General features: G+C 38.0%; 1 protein-coding gene across 9 annotated transcripts in view; it reads left to right on the forward strand.

Annotated features, from left to right (window-relative positions):
- MEIS2 (Meis homeobox 2) overlaps window positions 1-17,917 on the forward strand; it is a 198,204-nt gene that overhangs the window by 162,827 nt on the left and 17,460 nt on the right. The gene's annotated exons all lie outside the window — the stretch shown is intronic.

The following is a 17,917-nucleotide window of genomic DNA, read 5'->3' on the forward strand; positions in this document are numbered from 1 at the left end:
GCTTCCAGATGAGAATCAAATGTAAATGACAAAGGCACGAAATTATTATATTGATGGTTTAGAACCTGGAATATGTTTTCCCTAAAGTTTAATGTTATAATTATACATGGAGACCCAGACATACCCACAAAAACCTACACAATACTCTCTTCTGAATTTCATCTCGAAAAGTTGGAAACGTATCTCCCCTCCATGCAGTTGGGAGAGAAAATAAAATGAAAAATGAAGAAAAAATCACAAGCATTAGGAAGCTCCTGTGCCTTAACCCCAAAGATCAGAGCAGACTGCCACAGCCAACACTAATATTTCTTGTTGTTTGGAAGGGGGCTCTACCTATATCCATTTCTGTTTCCTCTTCTTTCTCCCCCATGCCACTGACTCACTACAGTAAAATTCAGCTGTTGAAAAGAATGAGACATGTGTAAGTAAAATATCTTTAAGTTGAGGGTTTTTTTAAATCTGTTTTCTTACACTGGTATGAATATTTGATTGGGTAGTATGTCAGGTAACAAATATTTATAGTACTAGATGCTTGAGAGACATTGGCAAACCAAAGAGTCAAAATTCCTGCCTTCATGGAGTTTCCAGTTCATTGAGGAAGACAGACAAATTACATAATTCATTATTATTTGCCTTTATTATTAATAATGTTTATAACGGAGTAATCTGTGATCAGTCAGACATGAGCTGTGATCTGTGAATTCTTTTCTTTTCTTTTTTTTTTATCTCTCTCTATAAGTAGTACCACTCATTTTCCAAGAGTTTTCTAGGGTTAATGGTATAGTCCTCAGCCATATAGAATGGAGGAGTGGGTTGGCCTGCAGTGGGCAGGTAGACAATGATATTTTCAATTGGTTCTAACTAAGCCAAGTACAACAATATTGACTGTGTTTAAATCACACATTTCTTTAAAAAATATTTAAGTATTTATGTATATTATCAAATTACTCCTCAAAAGGGTCTTCTCAGAGAAGGTTCATATCTTTTTAATCTCCATTTATATAAAGGTTAGGTACCAAAGGGCACATAACCTGTCTGGCACTACCTAGAAGAATCTGTGTTACTACACTGGTGAGTATGAACACACAGGTAGCACTTGGTACTTTTTCTTAAGTTACTTCTTATGGAGCGACAGCAAGGCACAGTAGAAGGTCAGATTTTGGATCAAGAAGGAAATGAGTTTGCATCTGGTCTCACTATTAACTGTCTGTTTGGACCTGAACTTGGAGCCTCAGTTTCCTCATCTGTCAAACTGAGATAATGCCTTGATTTAGAATATTATTGTGAGAACTATAACACTTGGGAGGAGCTCCAAAAAGTAACTCTTGTTATTATGTTGTCTTAATTGTTATATCACATGATTTGTTCTCTTTCTATTCCTGGAAAAACCTTGTGCATTTTCTGAATATGATAAGAGATTAATAAATATCATTATTTGACAGGTAGCAAAGAGAGTGAATTTCAGGAATCCTACTTCCTTTCTGCAAATAGTTCCTCACACTGTCATGTGTGATTTTTATTTTTCACAATATTTTTAATGCTTTTCATGTTGGAGTATTTGTATAGAGGCATTCGCAAAATAAAGACAAAGAAATGTTTCTGGTAATTTGAGCTCTTTCTGGCTTCTGAATGAGGGTGGTTAGTGTCATAGCAAAATGATCATAAAAACCAGAAATCTTGGTCAGCTCTAAATATATTTTTCAGCAGTATTTTTTTCTTCCAGTAAACCTTTGTTCGTCTATGTTATTTGCCAAACATTTAAAATTAAATACCTGAGGGCCGAGCCCCATGGCGCACTTGGTAGAGTGCTGCGCTGGGAGCGCAGCAACGCTCCCGCCGCGGGTTCGGATCCTATATAAGAATGACTGGTGCACTCACTGGCTGAGTGCCGGTCACGAAAAAATGACAAAAAATAAATAAATAAATAAAAAATTAAATACCTGAGTTTTTTAATGTATGAGATTGAGGTACAAACAGCTGACAGGATCTAGTGCAGCTTTGTTTAGAGCAAACGACTTATTAAAGGCATCCTAACACATGTAAAGAAGGGAACAGGTATTATTTTCCAAGATTTAAGTTAACATTACATCCCTGAGAGAGTTTCCTTGGTCACTTCCTCTATAGGCCATTGTTTCTTATATTAAATATATGGGACATGTCCCTTCATCCCTCTCACTGACATATTTCTTAAAGATTAAAAAAAAAGAGAGAAAAGGTGATATTAATGTCAAGTTGCTGTGGGAGAAACAACACATCTAGTGAACTCATACTGCATTCCTGAAATGGTAGATAACGTTTCCTTTCAAAGATTAATAAAGTCCGAAGATTAGAATAAATGATCTATAGATGTGACTTTATGATGATCCCATTTTGTGTAGTTTTTTTTTTTTTTTTTTAGCCTTTTACCTTATTTTCCACTCAGAGCCTTTCCTTCCACCCAGTCTTGCACTTTTCGTGGGTTCTCTACCTGGCTGCCTCTGATCCTCTCCATTGAAACAGTTCACCTTGCTCCCCCATGCCACCGCCACTTATTTCCGTATCTCTGGTTCATATACTCCTTTACATCAGACCCTCTCATACCTCATAAGACCTTCTCTTATCTTCAAGGAAGGGTAGCCTCTCAGCAGGATTGTCAGGCCTTGCAAATCTTTTGGCTGCTGTAATAAAATCTCCAGTTCCTGAGATTTATTAGGTCAGATGCATGTAAAAGAGGAAGCACCTACAGTTCATGAAATTGTAAAGAATGCAAAGCACATAGATAGGAAAAAAGATGCCCAAATTCTTGACAGTTCATATTTTTGCCAACCTGGTTTGTGTTTCCTTTAATTTATCATTCAGGTATTGCAGGTATTCAAATGGCCAATTCAGATGCTTTTTGGAGCTGTTGAGATATCAGTTTACATAATTAATAGAAATATACCAGCAGGTGACTGTAATGTGATTATAAAGTACAGTCCTGGCTGTTGGGGTGTATTGAATACTTTTAAATGAAATATGTGGAGTGTGTGTACGCATGCAATGTGTTTAAATGAATGCAGCCTTTCCAATCAGCCAGAAAGAGAGAAAGGATGTAAATTGCTAGCATGTGTTGTTCAAAATGCAAAAGTAGGAAAGCAATATTGATCTGTGCTTTGGATGTTTATTTACATCAGTTGCACAGTGTTAAGATGTCTGGCCATAATTATCAAGACCTGCCCACCTGTCAAACCGCAATTGGGTTATTTCCCCATTGTCTTACAGCAGTAAATCTTCAGGTTTGGATGGGCATTAGACAAATGGAAAAAGGCTACTTTCCCAGAACATGTAATTCATTATGGAAAACAGGTGCCTGCTGAAGATTTTCGCTTTAATGCAGACATATTTTATTATTCATAAAATATTAATATGAGTAGTCACTACCAGAGTTGTGTGGGTTGTTTTCATGTAAAATTTTCAGTTTTAATACGAGGAGAGAAATTATAAGCATTCTACAAACCTTGCTTTTTAAAAAAGGTAAAACCATTCCATAGTTTCATTCCCTAGCGCTCCCCAAAATAGGTTCAAACGACCCTGACTCCCACTTACGTAATGTGCGAAAATAAGTCTGCTTTAATGTTGTATGCAGTGGATGTTTGGTCCAGGGACAACCAACCTTGTGGTAGGGACAGAGTGACCTTTCAAGAGAAAAAGAAGAGAAATGAAATATACTTTCATTTTCCAGAAATATGCATGCAAGTAAAAATTTGACAGCCTGGAAGAACATAAGCAAATATATCTTTTTATTTGAAGATAAAAAGAAGCAGAGCTGGATAGGAAAGGGAAAAAACCTGTGAAAAAACGGATGATGCAGTTTTTACGAATAAGCAGCTTAATGTATCTTGGCACCCACAGTAAGCCTTGTAGGAGCTCAAAGTGCCTCAGGCAATCTGTGAGCAGAATAGCAATTTTATTACTTTGTCATTAAACCAATTTCACAGCAGTATTGTTTGTTAATGAGCAGCGGCAAACGAGCGAAGATGTCACACACTGGAATAGCAGAGAGATTTGTGACCCAAGCTCACAGCACTAAGATGGAAAGACCACGGCTATAAAAAAGGAAATACTTTGGGATGAAATGCAAAGTCTATACAGCAGAGCTTGTGTTTATGAGCTACCATTTTGCTAAGAGCTGTGAGAGAAATAAAGGTCTGGAAATATGCAGTTAAAACAGGGCCTATAAAATTAAAACCAAATTAAAGTATAGCAGAGGATTACTGCACAGACTGTACTCGACAAAATATATTTTAAGTGATGAGGTGAAATCTAAATCAGTTGTGTTTGAATTTGGTTGGTATTTATGAAATTCAATAAAAAATGAAAAAATATCCAAACAAAGCAGCTGCCTCACCCTTCTGTGGTCTCTGAGCCATAAGCATGCATCACTTTGAGGAAATTCAACTTGCCAATCCTTAAATAATTAGCAACTTCTTGATTCATAGGGTGTACCCCTCTATCTCCACGAAAGCCTTCTCTGTTACTTTATCTCTAAGTAATGACATTGCACATGTATAATAAACACTCAGGCAGAGCTCTGATCTGCCTGAGGCCCATGAATCAAGTACACCTAGCAAGGCTGGAATTGATGGGACTTTCTCTTTTTTCTTTTTTGCTTTCCTTTTCATTTTTTCTTTTCCTCTTTTTTTTTTTTTCTTTCCTTTTCATTTTCTTCTTTCTTTCTCTTCTTTTCTTTTTTTCTTGCTTTTTTTTTTTTTTTTTTTTTTGAGCCAGGGCTCTCACAAAGAACCGGGGAGACAGCCTTGAGGGATACAAGAAACAGTGCCAGACAGGCACATTACTGCATCCCTGCAAGGTGTCCCGAGGTGAGTGAGCTGCCCGAGCTGTCTTGCCATGTTGACATGTGAGGAAAAGTTGTTCGTGCCACCAGTCCTCGGATCAGACTCATCTACTACAGAAGGGAGGATGGGGTAAAGGCGAGACCCTGGGAGGAAACTGAGGGAGATGACCAACCCGTACTTGTATTTCCATTTGCAAAGAAGATTTTAAAAATACTTCTAGTTGTCAGACTTGCTGCTGAACCACTCCACTTCCTTCTCAGGGAAACTCACTCATTTGGGGTTGACCCAATTGGTCAGGACTTGATGCTGAAATATCCAAAACTATGCAGGTGCTGATTCCATAGGAAGGTCCCCACAGCTTCACTCCCGCAGGCTCATGGCTAGTCATGGCCAAGCCTTGTGCCTCAGATGGATTCAGACTTGGGGCAAGGCTACGTAATCAGCTGTCATAATCTCTGGGACCATATCTCCCATTCTCACTGGACTCCTTTATAATTCAGGTTGGCTTGCAATGTGTATTCCATATTTTTCACTCATAATCCCCAGCTGGAATTATTAAAGTATACATTAATTTTTTAATTTGGTTTTAATTTAGTCCTGTTGTTTTCTTTGCTTTCTTTTCTGGCAACTTTTTAAAGTGATTTTTGGACTAATTTGGTGAAAGGGGACTCTGCAAGAAATGCTCACAGCAGCAATCTCAGCAGTGCACATAGTGGTGGGAGTTCAGCTTTAAGACTGTTTTCTGCCTGACAGGGCAGGACCCCCAGACAAATCACTGGCTGGCTCTGTGGTAGTTGGCAGCCATTCAAGACCGGTCTTGTGCCAAGAGTATTACTAGATAGCCAGACAGATCAATTCACTTTTACATTCCCGCCATTATTTATAGCCCCACCGTATATCTACTCTTGCTTATGAAGTAATGATTAGCAAATACAGTACACATAAAACATAGGCATTTGTTCTGGAAAGGGCTTTCTCCTGCTGATATTGCAGATAGTTTCACAGGTCACAGAACCTTAAAAAGGATTTAAAGGGCATGTCTTGTGTAGCATTTGTTCCTTTGAAAGTGATGCTCCTTTCCCATTTTTGAGTAATTGAAGAGGATAGAAAGGTTTTCTTGTTGCTTATGTTTCATTGAATTCTCTGCAGCTCCTTTTCCCACAGATGTTTCAGCCAAACCTGTACAGAGGGAGGTTACGTGGCATGGCTTGCTATTTAAAACGACTGTTTTGTGCTTTCCTTTTGAGTGTGTCAAGGTGAACAAAAACAGTTCTGCTAGCATTAATGGGAGGGAATTTGGGATAGGATTTTTTATATGCTGGGGAAACTGACAGGACTCAGTGAAAAAAGACTTTGGCTCCCAGTTTTGCTTGTGTTTTCTTCTCTTTCTCTCTCTTTCTATCCAGAACACAGGATCTATATCAATATCCTTCCTGGTCATACTAATGAATCGTAGCTAGTGGTGATCTCCCAGTTTCTGTGCTGATTGTTACTGCATTAATGCATTTTAAGAGGTGTTAATGTAGTTCAGAGTTAATGCTTTGGAGTTCATTGCTCAGCTTGGATCATGGGAGGTGGGAACAGCTTGACTTTTCCTGAAGGGTGTATGGTGACCACAAACTAGCTAGTTGGAAGCCTATATTCCTCAAGGCAGTTATCAAATCCACACATTGATTAAGTCATGTTTTCCTAGCAGAATGAACATAGATGGTTAAAAAAAAAAAATTAGGATAGGATGATACCATCAGAAACAATAAGGGAAAAGCGGGCCAAAATTTGAAAACATCAAGCTTGTTGGCAACCTGTTATAGTTTCATTGCTTCGTACTTGGTTTATTGTACAGGGGCCTTAATTCAGGTGACATTTCAAGTACCTTTTTTGCCCTCCAGCAATTGAACAGTCTTTGTATTGTGCAGCTTGTTTTCCTTCTGTTGCAGCAGACAGAATTGTGATATAGTATTGCTAAGGAGACTGACAACTCATAAGAATAAATATTGTTTGGGGTAAGTTTTTGTTGTTCATTTCTAGAGGACTTTCATAATTTTAGATTATAGCAAAGACAAATTTCAGGAGACTTTCTTGTAAATAATTTAAAATACTACATTGAAAAATTGCACTGTGTCCATTACAAAGATGGGAAAACCTAAGGCTCCCAAAGGGACTTGCACAGTTTCAAACAGAATATTAACGATGAGAAAAAAAACAAGATTAGACTGTACTCCTCAAGGATTTTTTGTTTGTTTCTGCCCTTTTAAATGAACCCCCCAAAACCTTAACATTCAAAAAAAAGAAAAGATCTCAGGAGTTAAAATATCGAATAAGGTGCGGGGTGGGGAACCCTTTTGATTCCTTAATGAAATACCTCTTTACCACACCACCTTATATTTTATAGCCCTCTACTGTTTTCAGGGCACTTTTATATATGCTGTCTCATTTGATTCTCACATCGGCCTTGTGAAGTAAACAAGGTTTAAGTTCGTATTTCCTTTTTATAAATGAAGAGACACAGGCTCTTCCAGGTTTGACGGCTTGCTCACTGTTGCAGAGCTCAAAAGTGTCAGACCAGGACCTTTAGGGTCTGACTCTGAACCAATGCCCTTCTTTCTTACTACTTCAGATTTTTGTCCATATGCTTCATTATCCTGTAGAAAGAGCTCAGTTTCATTTTTTAAGATAGTGGAGGCAAACTTGCCCAATGAAAATGGCATTCCTCAGCCAACATGTTACTTAAGCATGTTTATTTCCGTATCAGTCCACATCAGTGACCATAGAACTCTTTGGGTCCTCTGGGAATGTCCTTCCATGCCTGACCTTTGAGGGTGGGATTTCCCACAGCTAAGCCCTTCTTCTTAAGGGCAAACTAAGTCCATTTTTAAATTCTCCTTTTGCTTCCTTTGGTTTCTTTATATAGCTGCTCTTCTTCCTGCTTTCCGACCAGCACTTGAGTCTTTGTTTCTTATCATTTTAGTGCTGACTATGTGAATGTACTCTGCTTAGCAGGACCACACAAATTTCTTTTTTTTTTCAATGATGCTGGGGCGTCACTGGCATATCTGCCTCCACATTGTGTTTTAAGAGTAGAGTTATTGCTAAGTGGGTCTAAAATATGAGCTGTGGGAACAACCCAAAAGGCAGAGGCACGCTTTGGGTGCACCAAATTCTTTCCCAAATTCATTGAGTCAGGAGGAGAAAGACAAAGACAGTAGAGCAGAAAACAACCTTCACCTCCATGTGGCAAAGCAAAGACTAAGAGCCTTATTGGTGTTTTTCTTTGAAAATGGCATGAAGATCAATTCCTTGAAATTATTTCAAACCACATAAAATAGCATACAGTATCAGGAAACTATGTCTGGGTATAGTTAACGACTTCTAAAACAAGCCAAGTGACTGTCTTTTGAACAGAATGTATGTTTACACTTCATGTCGTATTGGAACTAGTCATTTCTCATTTTATTTTCCATGCTTCTTCTTTTGGTCCTGTGATTGATGTAATCCATAGGACTACATGGACTTCCTCTACATATTTCACATATTTCAGTCCTACATATTTCACAGGCATCACAGAACACTTTTTCTTGGAGATACCTATCACCGTGGAAAACATCTGATTAAAAATTTCTCCGAGATGTTTTGGCAGGTTTATTCTATGCGGGATAGCTGCGTCCTAGAGAGTTTTATATACTAGTTTTGATTAAAAGAGAATTTAGATTTATTTGGCTCTTCAGGGTTGAAAACGAACAGGTTTTTTTTGTTTTGTTTTGTTTTGTTTCATTCTGACCCTTCTGAAGCCTTTGGGGTGTGCTTTTACCAATGGAAAGCAAGATCTTCTGTTACCTTCCAGCCCTGGGTCTTGGTTAATTCTGAACTTCCGCCCATGTATGTGAGAGTGTTCGGTTCCATTTTGGACAAAGGATATAGAACATGACTTCACAGGACTTCTATAGCAGTTTCCCTTTTTCAAATTAAGGACTTGATTAACATGTAACTGTAAAATATTTTTACCCTCAGAACACAGGTGGCTCAGAGAGTGTACACCTTATATACTTAGTTAAGATTGTATTTCTACTTTTTTTCCCTTGGTGAAAATGAGGAATAAGAGATTGTCATCTGCCCAAGTAAGCATGGAGGTTTGTTTTCCAACATTTGTGGTCCATATTTAGAATCATCATCCCTCACGTGCTCAAATTAAAAAGGTTATAGCAGACCTATTTTTATTAGTCAGCAAAATAGGTTCTGCATCATTCACACCCTCATCCTCCTGAGATTTCTGAGAATTTAAAATGTTAGAAACTGGTTATAGGTTACTAAGTGTTTCTGAGACTCTAACCTCAAGGCTCGCTCTATCGTTCATTTTATTATTCCAGCATCAATACCCGTGCTCCAATCACTAAGTATTTGAGCTTCCTTTGTCCTTGACTTCCAGGTACAATAAGTAGAATAGATATGTTGTTCTTGTAGGCCTAGCTATTTAGATGAATAACTCGTAAGCTCTAAATAAAGATTCACCTATTGTGTTTATGCTCACCCATGCCAATGCAGGGAGAAAAACATGCCCTGAAAGACAAAACCTAACAAAATAGCTTGAAATTGAGGATGTCTCACTTATTCCTTACTTTTTTCCATTGACATCCCCGTGCTGGGTCATTGAAGATAAGATACTAAGTGCAAGTTAATAACATAAATAAACTTTCAAGCTCATCCTCCAGTGTTTAAGTGAGATTAGAAATGAGTGGTATGATTGGGTCACTGTACACATGACCTGGCCACTCCTCAGAATTCTTTTTGGTAATATTGGGGAATTTTCTAATTATCCTTTCCAAGAATAAAAAACAGTATATTAAAAATTTGTAATATTCCAAATATGCCAACTATTTAGCTAAATATTTAACCTTTACAACAAATGTACGAAGTAGGTGTCATCTCTATTCTACAGATAAGAAATGGTGAATAAGAGAGGTCACATAGCTAAGAAATTGCACAACCAGGATTTAAACTTATCTCCTAACTTCAATCCAGTACTTTTTCTAAGTGTATAAACTGGGAGTATTTGCTTTTTCTGTGCATTTGCTTAAGTAGTTTCCTCTCTCTGGTATGTTCCTTCCTTCTGTCCTTCCCATTTCTACCTGTCAAAATCCTTCAAGGAGGGGCCCCCAGCCCCCCCTTTTCCTCCCCCTCTCACCCATGCTATCTTCATCCTTTCTGCATACCCATAGCCTCTCTTCCGCCATTGAGACTCTTTCGTTTGTAGCACAGCCATCTCTTTACTGCTAAACTCAAAGTTTTCTGACAGCAAAACTGAATCTTCCTCATCTGTGTATGTCTTGCAGTATCTACAGTATTGTAGGTATTGAACGTGTATTTGTAGAATGATTTATATATGTTTCCTTGTACTTCTCAGGTGATGTTCTGATGCCTTTACAGTACAGACTGACACTCACATTTCACTTCCAGGTTAACTCTTTGAAGTAGATCAAATAATTTATTCTCATTTTATAGTTAAGGAGAATAAAACACAGAAAGGTTAAAGAACTTGTCCAAAATCACACAATAAGAGGCATAGCCAGGGTTCAAACCCAGGTCTCCAAAATCCACACTCTTTCTATTAAATTGGGTTGCCTCTCTCCTCACATAAAACTAACTACATTGATGGATAGGCATATGTCTTGTTTTTCCAATTAAATTAGGAAATACTTTGGCCATGAAATTAACCCCAAATTTAGTGATCTTTGTCACTTGGCAGATGTGTGCTCTCATACAATTTCTTCTTGGGTGTGCTTCTCTATAAGGCCCTCAGTGCAATGCCATGTAGGGAGCAGACACTGAATAAATATTTGTTCAAGGAGAAAAAATGATTACATCATGTAGTGATAAAAATAGTAATTATCCTGATTTGAGGATCTCATATTGCACACAGGTATGGATATTCAATGCTATATCCCACAGATATGTACAATCAATTATGTTTCAGTTAAAAATAAATAAATAAATAAATTTTTAAAATTAAAAAAAAATTTTGTTCAAGGGGATCAAGAATTGTGCCTTCTAGAGAGAAGTAATCTAGGGTAATTAGAGGGGGGAGGGGAGGGGGGAAGGGGAGAGATTGGACAAGGAGCATAAAGAATAATTACGATTTGTAACAATATATATGCTAGTAATATTGATTTGATAAACATATCTCAATGTTCAACTCCAAAAATATGTATAATCAATTTTGATTCAATAAATAAATTTTTTAAAAAGAATGGTGCCTTCTAGAATTTCTGCAAGCAATCAAAGACTATTAATAAGAGAGAGGAGAGGAACCAGGAGAATCAGGAGACTGAAGAGAGAATGTACCATGTAGACAATGAAAATAGGGTTCATTGTAGGTGGTGTAGAGATGATGAAAGCAAGGAGAGGCTTCCATTCAGAAATTCTCCCTGCGTGTAAAGAAATCCTTGTCATGTCTGTGGCATGGACTTCTCACCACTGTGTTAATTTGCTTCAAGTGTTCTCTTGCTTCTTTCTTTCATTGACCTGAAACTCTTTTAGGTTGTGTTCACGATGATGGTGAATTGGTGCCCCTAGGTGACATTTTACCCAGGTGTTTCCCTAGAATGTGGTTGGAAATAAAAATCTGTTGAGGATTTCCTTTGTGGGAAAATTCAAGAAGCCTGAATATTTAGGACAGTTATACTCTGAATTTGGGAATCCTGATGGACAGGCTAAGTAAACAAAGATAATTCAAATTTCAAAAGCACAGTTCTCATAATCCTGCAGAACTGATAAATGAGAAAATTAGCTGGGACCTGTTGAATCAGGTTCAGAGTGAAGGCTTACTTTAATTTAGTTTTTTTTCCCCACCAGACAGACCACATTTGCATGCTCGTTTCTCTTGATTTCAAAGATTTTGAAAAAGCTAACCACTATAGAATTACATGCATGTTCTACATTTTCCTATATTATTCTTTAGAACCTATTGGCTCATGAATCTAGATTAAGTGAAAAGTTCTGGTCTAGAACCTTTTTAGAATGAAGTCATTTCCAAGGCTTAATTTTATGTATTTGGTCTAAAAATTGTCCTTGTTATCCTGTGTGACTGGAAAATATCAGATAAATGGTATGTTAGAGATAAGCTAGCTAATGATCAGGTTGCTGCCTGGTTCCCAGAGACTCTCAGTCACACACCTCTCCTGAGAAGACAGGAGGAGCAACCCTAAGTACCCCTAGTTTCCTAGCACTCAATAGTGTGTGTGCGTGAGTGTGTGTGTGTGTGTGTGTCCAAGTCTCACCTTTGCCACTTACTAACTGTTTGAACATAGGCATATTATTGGATTTTGCTAAATCTCCATTTTCCCAACCATAAAATGGGGATAATAATAATATTAACCACTTCATAGAGCTTTTGTGAGAATTAAATAAAGAGGATACATGTATGTACTCATTTAGTGCCTAGCTCAATAAATGTTAATTATAATCATATGAATGAACGTGAATTATGAATTATGACGCATTCTTAGAAAAGGAGATTTTGATTATAATCAAATTATGGGCATTAACTGATACCTGAAATTTTTCACCTAAAGTACAAATTAGCTATGAATCTTAAAGAGTTTTCACTAAATGTTTTACTTTTTCTCCAAGTCAGAATCTGATGGACTGTGTAGTTTAGCAGAGTGATAATCCAGGGGAGTTGTGAAGATCATCTGTGCCAGATTTTCTATGGTACTATTTAGCTACCCCCATAAGTATACAGATATTTAGAAAATTTGCTCTGAGTTTTCATTCAGCCATAGTCATCATCATCAGTACGGCACATTCTAACACTTATTTCAGTGAGCTCCGTTTAGTCCAGAGATCAAATCAGTGCAAAGATTCATGGACTGTTGGCTTCACATAAATGAATCGGTGATTCACAGTTACTGATCAACCTCCTAACACCACCGTTCATAAATGGGAATGGGCCAACCCCTGCTGGCATAATGATCCGCGGGAGGAGGAGTGGGGTGGACGTTGAACAGCTGACGGTTCTCCTCACTTCAGGAGCGGGCCCTAGAGATGACAGCCTATAGGTGGGCAGAGCAAGGCAACTGTGACACCTCCCTGGGGTCCCTTTGGTGCCAGGGATTTACAAAGCCTCAGCTGTCAAAGAACAATAAATTTTCCTCCAAAATATGAAACATAAATCAGTGTTTCCCAAACACTGAAAGGCAAGAAGAAACTAAATCCCCATAATAATGAAAAGAATCCTGTTAATTAAATCAGCAAGGTAGAGAGCTTCCCTCCCAGAGTACGGCCCAGCTGAACAGTAGAATACCTTGGAGACTGAAGCTGAAATCCAAGCTTTTTCTAGGTTGCAAGCCAGCATCCTGAGGGAACATTTAGAAGGAAAAAAAAAAAAAAAAACCCTTAAGAACAGGACAAGTAAACACAACTTTTTTTTTTTTTTTTTTTTTTTTTTTGAGAAGTTGGACTATGATTATCTGGGAAGGGAAGTTGCAAAACAAAATGTAAACCAGGCTCAGCATATTCGTGCCAACCCCTTATCAGATTTGCACCAGTCACGGGTAATCTGAGGGCTGCGTCACTGGGAACCAAACACAAAAGCAAACAGGGGAAAAAAGAGAAATATGTCATTTCTTCTGATGATTTATTTCAACCATAGCCTGTTTCAATTTATTTGTGTCTTGAGCATCCTGGCTCCAATAGTTTATAATAATAATTAAGTGTTTACTTCACACATCTTTTTTTGTGTCCTGCAAAGCTATTGATATAGATTTGTGGCTTTTTTAATGTTTGGTTAATTGGCTAGTGTACTAAGAGAGAGAATGTTGCTGCGGTTGAGGAAAGCTGGAAAAAATAGAGGTTAAGGTTTCTTACAAATCTGTCACATTTGGGAAATTGAGGGCCATATAATATTACCATCCTCCAGCCACTGCTAGCGATTTCTATTCCATCAGTGGGGGCCTTCACAGGGGCGAAAGCCACACCCTCTGAGCGCTACTTCAGCTTTTGGTTTTATTCTCCAAGCCTCTCAGAACCAAGTCACTTCAACCCATAAGCTACTAACCTGTCAATCAGTTTTTACTGCCAGAAGGAGCACTTTTCAAATGGTTTAGAGTCCATTCACAGAATCTGAGAGCTCCCTTCAGAACTCATCCATATTTGAAAATACAAAAACCACCCAACTCTCTTCTAGACCTCAACATGTAACTAATCTTTTACATAGTGATTAATCCCATGCTGGTTATTGTATTAACATCTTTGAAGAATATGTTACACATGTCATAGGACATGTTTGCATTGCGTCAAAGTTGATTCAGATTTGTATTTGCCTACAGCAAGGATGTGTTTGTAATACCCCTGGCATGGAAGTTTTCTTATGTTGCCTGTGTCCTCCTTCGTTGTCTCCACCACCGCCCTTTGTCTGGCCCATAACCACACATGCATGCACTCGGAAAGATCATTTTCAGTACTTAAGGTGGCTGTTGCTGCTGGGACACCAATCATAGGGTGTAACTTTTACATTGACAAGTAGAATTGGATCCACAATGCCGAGCTTGCCACCCCTCAGATCCCACCACACCACCAGTCATGTTGATCTTGGAGGTGAGGGTAGCAGAAAGAAAAGAGGTAGCCAACAAACTATGGCTCATTCCTAGCTCTCCGTGACAGCCTTAAGTGGCGGCAAGTGGCCACAGTATGATATTCAGTTAGTTTGATTTGGGGGGGCAAAGCAAAACAAGGTGGTGGATCCCAATTCAGTCCCAGCTGCTTCCCTCTGATGACCCCAGCTGAGTTATGGATCATGATCTGATTTCCTTCCCTCATGGTGTTTTTCCTTCCGAACTTCCATAGAGTACCTTTGTGCTCAGGAAAAAAGCTTAACCTTTTTTTTTTTCCTGAGTGTGTCAAATCAAGAGAGATTTAAGGTCATGAGGTATATTTATGAAAAACGAATGTGTATATGTGTAAATACAATGTATGTGCATGTAAGCATGTTGTAAGAAACAACTTTTCAAGTTTAAATAAAAATTTTTTACTGTCTTTTATAATCTTTCCCTGCAGGACTTTAAAAAATAGTTGCTTTAACATTTTGTTATTTGGAAGTGGCTAGTAGATGATATAAAAGCTGTGTTTCACTGGCATTACTAATGAATATCTTCAATCACAGATATATTAGTAGCCATTAGTTGATGTAGAGTAACTCTTTAAGTAGAGATGTTAACTCTTTCCTAAAGGCTAGAACCTATGCTTGTTTAATTGAGAATCTTAAACTAAATACCAATTTTATGCAGGTCCAAAATGTGTGTATGGTCTAAGTTTGTTTTTAATTTTTTTAAATATAAGCTCCCCAACCATATCTAAAAAATTAACTGGGAAAAATCACCTACCTAACATTTATTGGGTATCTACTCTGAACTGAGCTAGATGCTAGGAACCAAATAAGTCGGAGCTCGACGGTAGAGGTAAGCAGTTCATTTCAAGTAGATTACAAATTTAAATATTAGAAATAGCATTCTAATTTTGCCTTAGTGTTTAAATATACCCTTTGTGTTACTTTGTCTATCCATATATGGTATACCTAGCAAGAAGCTTTTCCTTCTTGTGTGTATAAGTTTTTGAGTGATTAACCAAAGGCGGGTGTGGACAGTGGAAACAAGCACCATAAAAACAGGCAATCCCCTCCACAGCCTGAGGGACACCCCACCATTTTCTGTTTACATTGACATCATCTGACAGTTTAGCACCTTTCTTTTCAGGCGTGGAGGTGGGGAGCAAGTCTTCTGATTGGGAATTTTCAAAGACAAACTTACAAAAGGAAGAAATAAAGTTTGCATTCCTTTATATATTTAGATATGACAGATTAAAAGCAAAGCAGTTATACAGAGCTTGTTTAATCCCTCACCAAGGTGGCAGTCTCCAAACGCTTTGATGTCATCTGGTTGCAAGGCCCCTGAGACTTCTCGAGGAACCAAATTCAGTTGACTTTATGTGGTTTGCCCATCCCGTCTGGTGTTCAAAAAAGAAAGGAAAAGGTCCCTACACCTTCTTGACTCTTTCCTTTATTGTACGGTTTGCTTTGTTTGTTTGATTTTAAAACTGCCATTATGTGAAAGTGTTGCAAGTATAAATAATTGAGAAGATAACTCTGTAGGGAAACCACTTTTGCTGCCTGTGTGCAAAGGCAGCTCATTACGGCTCTGAGCTGCAGCATTCCATAAGAGCAATTATGCAACATCAGTATGTCATGGATATTAACCAAGGGGAGTAGATAAGACATGGAAAAATAATTTTGTAACTTATTTAATTAAATTTATTTGGTTTTTCAAATAATTCCTCTTGTGTGTAATTTACCCATCCACTCCATGGTTGCTGTGGTCTTTGCAGGGCTGTTGTTCAGCCTTTGTTTTTTGGCATTCCTCCTCAATTTTGTATGGACCTCAAATGTATTCATATTGGGGTTTAATTTCCACCCAACGAGAGGTTATCCATGAAAACGGAAACATAATTTGGTCATGAGGTTTTTATCCCCCTTAGGGGGTATATAGCCAGTTAATATATGTTAATATAGCAAAGTGAATAAAAGGTTAAATAAGTGGGTCAGGCTGAGGACGAGTCCTGTACTGCTTGCTTCTGCTTAAACGGAAGGAAAAGCCCATAATGGCTCTTGCCTGACTTTCACCCCCATTATTTTAAGAATTGCTTTGCCAATCCTCCACAGCAAATAGTAATTTTAAGTGGACCAAAACAGAGCTCAGGGTGTTTGCACGCCATGGTAATGACAGAGTAGCCATGCTCCCTGGAGTCAATAAGCCCAACAATTGAGTCATTTTTGCCTTCTGTGAGTGAATCACTGCTGTTAGCCTGAATGACAGGATTGCTTATAGAACCGGAGTCCTTCACTGGGCTGACCTCATCCCGGGACAGCGAGGTTCAGAGGGCAGACAGGTGGCGTTTAACACAGTTATAAGTAAAAGCTGATTTTGTTCTTGTAGGCTCTGTAAACAACAAAGTAGTATTGATTTGGGGGGTGGGGGCTAAGGAACATTTGAGGTACATTGATGACATTATCCAAAGTAGCACTTCTTTTCCCATCTCTTTCCCCTCCTCATTTTTCTTTCCTCTTAACATCCCCCACACTGCTCCCCACCTCCTCCCACCCTCCATAAACATGAGTCTCTAACACATGTAATAGACGTACCAAAGTTAGATGGCCACAGCCCAGTCACAGTTCTGATTACTGAAATATGCAGAGGGTGTTGCAAAAAATATGTTTGTGTATATATGTATCTTACACTTTATTATTTGTGAGTTCCTAACAGTTATTTTGAAACAGACATTTTAGGCATAGCAAAATACGCAATGATAGCTTGTTTTTTCTTTAAAAATATATTTTATTGAATTAGGAAAATATGAGAAAAATAGGAAAAGAAAAGCTTAGAGAAAACATCTCAGCCTAAAATCATCCCCTGATGATGAGATTACCTTTGAGATGGAAAAGTTCTAAAGGACTTTTTTCAGCTAGCACATTTTGGGGTCCAAGTTCTGTGGGGTAGTCATGTTATTTAATAATCTTTAGTGGTGGAATTATGAACAGATTAGATATAAAACAAGAGCCCTACAAGTGGTTCTCCCTATCTAAGTGTGACTTGGAGAAATATGAAGGTGGAAATTTTATTTTCAAGTTGATAAATGGCTTTAAAATGTAATTTCTGTTTAAAATTAGAATAATGCTTTGTTTTTTTCAAATCCTTGGAATGCTAGTGCCCCTCAAGATCTGAATAACTAAATTTAGGAATTGATTTGCATTATCACCCCCTCTTAGAGATTCATAATATATATATTAGCTTACTAAAGGCTGCGACATAACCTGCAGCAAAGAAAGTGGCTTCACTTTGTTTACCTTACTGCTTGTTTCCCCATACTTATTTGATGAGGACAGTCATTTTGGAGAAAGACCTGTTGACACTAGTGTCCCTCAGAGCACACTTTTGGGTAAAAAATTCCTTAGAAAGATAGAATGAGAAAAAAATATTTTAAGAAAGTTTCCTATTCTTTTCCTTCTCCATCTCACAAATCTTCTTCCTTCACTTTCTATTCTCTATCCTCATCTCCCAACA

This window comes from Cynocephalus volans, chromosome 3 (assembly GCF_027409185.1).
Source record: "Cynocephalus volans isolate mCynVol1 chromosome 3, mCynVol1.pri, whole genome shotgun sequence".
Taxonomy (NCBI): Eukaryota; Metazoa; Chordata; class Mammalia; order Dermoptera; family Cynocephalidae; genus Cynocephalus; species Cynocephalus volans.